The sequence below is a fragment of the Eurypyga helias genome, unplaced genomic scaffold (genome assembly GCF_000690775.1).
Source record: "Eurypyga helias isolate BGI_N326 unplaced genomic scaffold, ASM69077v1 scaffold14883, whole genome shotgun sequence".
Classification (NCBI taxonomy): Eukaryota; Metazoa; Chordata; class Aves; order Eurypygiformes; family Eurypygidae; genus Eurypyga; species Eurypyga helias.
Window position 1 is genome coordinate 90831 of NW_010243270.1, and position 3489 is coordinate 94319.

Consider the following 3489-nt stretch of genomic DNA (forward strand, 5'->3'; position numbering starts at 1 on the left):
AATTAGTTGTCCCAACAGCTGCAGCCTGCTCCTGAAAGGCCTCCTTCTTCTACATCATTTCCTGTCAGATGACAGATGAGTGTATATCACTTCAAGTGACATTAATTGTCTTCATTAAATAAACATTGTCTTCATTATACAAACCGAGACAAAAGGGTTTCAATGGAATACAATCTTTTACACTAAATATTTGTTAATGCTATATATAAATGGTAATTACTGTCAGTATCCAGCATGTGTTGAATCAGACACAACAGTGATAATTATTTCATTCTACCAGATTAGTCACATGGACCTGTTTACATACTGTTTGCATACTTATTCTTACCCTCATGCATGATTAGATCAAGACTTGTAAACAGTCTATCCATCTATCCATCCAGAACCAGATCATCAGCTATACAAGAATGTTTTTTCCAGTAGTCATCAAGGTTTATCTGCATTATGTGCCAAAACCAGAATTCAGTGAATGGATTTCCAGCTGTGTTCAAAGATTTCTCACTTTTTTTTTGGACTTGCAAACATGTCTCATCTGGCAGAGATCAGAAAATGTTAACATTTATGATTTTTAGACATAACAATCCCCGAATGGTCAAATACACCTACATCCCGGCAGTTCTCACAAACATCCAGTATTCAGACAGCAATGGGGGCAAGTGTGGTTGTATTTCTCTGGCTAGACAATCTGTAGATCTGCTACATGTTGTGTGTAACTGGCCTCTGGAAATAGCCCAAGCTCTTCTTCAGTACTTCGTGTGTTTTGGAAGTATAATAAGGATCTTGACAGTTCCATTACAGACTGTAGATTTACAAGTCACAGTTTTAATTTTCACTGGTCCTGCCAGTATATAGTTTCACAGTTTTATATTCACTTAGAAATCAAATCTGATGAAAGTAATGCCTCCAGATTTACAGCATTGTTTTTAACACTACTAATACTTCTAGCTAAGCTGTTTAGTACAGCACTGTTTCAATGGCTGCTCTGAACCAGATGCTCAGCACATCTAGCTCCCAGGACTATTGAATTTGTCTAAATGCACTCATTACATGACCATACTAAAGTTCTGGTCTGCAATACAAAGTTTTATCTGTAAATCTCATCTTGTGTTGCTATTGAATCTCAAGTTAAAAGACCTTTAGCAACTGCATTCATGCTGACACCTCCCCTATTGGAAAAAATCACGTATCAGCTTTCTTTCGTGGTACAATACCTGTTGTCCTTGAATACTTCCTGCCATTCTTGTTACTGCAACTCAAAAACGGTAAAGAAGAAATAAAAAGAAACAGAGATAGCTGACAAAGGTAAGATGTAGCTTCTCTATGAAGACAGGCTAAGTATATTATGATTCTGTAGCTTGGAAAGCCACAACTGAATGTGAATGTGATAATGATCTACAAGAGTATGAAAGAAGATGACTACTCTACAGTACACAAATGTAATTTGTCAAAGGACTTACACTTTGGATTAGTTTGGTTGATACTAAACTGACTGCCCTAAATTTACTTTTTTTTTTCCCAGTGTGCTCTTCACTCAATAAGAATGACAATAGTTACTATAAAGAACAGTAGGTTTTTTCTGGCTAGGAGACATAGCTAATGGATCCAATTTGAAGCACATATAGTTTTTAAAAAACACTATTCCTGATACAAGATATATCTTAATTCAGTGCCATTGCTATTCATACACTATATAAGTAATGGCACAATCTATGCTTTTTAAAAATCAGATTGCAATAAACATATCAAAAGGATCATTTAATTGCTGAATTCAATTCATGTAAACGATAGTTATTTATGCTATCTAAATCCTGCCCTCTGGTGTATCTACATGATAATGCATAATGACAGTATTTCATACTGGGTGACTCAGCGTTTAATAAGGACACAGCTAGCAAATGAGGCTACTGTCTGGGGGAAACATTCGTCCCCTCATAATAAAATGTGAAAACTAAAGACTAAGATATTAAACCCCCAAGATTCAATGCTTCAAGGAGGGAGGATATCCCCTGGAAGAACTGTTTTTACTCCTTAGCTGTGGAAGGAGTGTGGAAAAATAGTGCCATATCTGTTACCTGTTACAGTGATTATTCCTTCTTCAAAATGTGTACTTGATATTCTGCCAGAAAATGTCAAGATTCCATTTCCAGCCACAGGCCCTTATAATGCCTTTATCTGCAAGATTAGAAAGCCCTCCAGTATCAGGCATTTCCTTCATTCATAGGTAACAGCTGATGATTAGGAGAATACTTCCCCCCCCAGAAAACATAAGAAATATTTTAGGTTTATTTTACTTTTGTTCTGAAGAATTCCAACTTCAACTAAGAAGCCATCGCTACTATCTCAGAGGAATTTTAGGTCATCACCTACCCCCTTCTGACTACCACAGTGGGTCTCCAGTGGGCTTGCACACCTCCTTGTTCAGCACTCTGTATTCCACACCAGAGTTCTTAGTTGCAACAACTGTCTTTGCAGATAATGACCAACACAAAACACACCCCAACTGTGCCACCACTTGGATCAGAAACATTACCCCAGTGGCACCAGTATGCGACAGAATTACTTCACCGAGCGAGCAAAACTATTTCATATAAAGTTAAATTGTGTTTAGGAAGAAGCCTAAGATTCCCACCAGAAAAAGTTTTAACACAATTTCTCACCATTTATCAGTCATCACCAACTCTTTGCATGTTTGCAGAAGTACTGGATTTATTCCACGTGAGAAAAATCTGTATTTGCTAAGTTGCCAACAGTGAGACACTCAGAAAAATCATAAAGTAGGAGAGCTACTGCTACCAGAAAATCTGTGTTGCACCCCACCTGTGTGTGGGAAGGGCTTTGGACAGCTATTTGAATGACAAATGGACAACAGTTGGCTCCAGAACAAGAAGACTGGAAGGTTTTGTCATCCCAGTTCACACCTGTTGCATTTTCCAGTTTACTGTTCCTGCTTACCAGTTACTTCCAGTAACGTGTAAAAACTGAGTAACATTGCCACTACGAGCCCTTTTCCCACCTGCCACTGGCACGCTCACCCACACAAGCCTTCCAATGCCGACAGGTGCTACATAACCCACGTTACACAGAGCAGCATTTCAGGAAATGCCACTGGCTCGCAGCATGACCCGGTTCTGTCCGGCCATACCAACTCCTGTGTCCCTGATTTAAAAAGAGCGTTTAGCTTCAACCCGGCTCCCCAAACCACGCGTGGGGGTTACGCGGGACCGACCCACGTGCACTTTGCAGGCCGGGCGTGACGTCACGGCTCCCCAAGGGCGCCACAACACCCCAGGGAGGAGTTCCGGCGGGCCAGGCCGAGCTGAGATCACCGACACCCTCCCTCGCGCACCGGAAGCGCGTCGGCTTTCCTGTCCCCGCGCGCCGGAAGCGCTACTGCTTTTCCTTCCCCGCTGCCCCCTCAACCGGAAGCCCTTGTGCGCTTCCCGTTCTCCCACTTCGGACGGCGGGGCTGGCTGGGGGCAGGTCGCCACC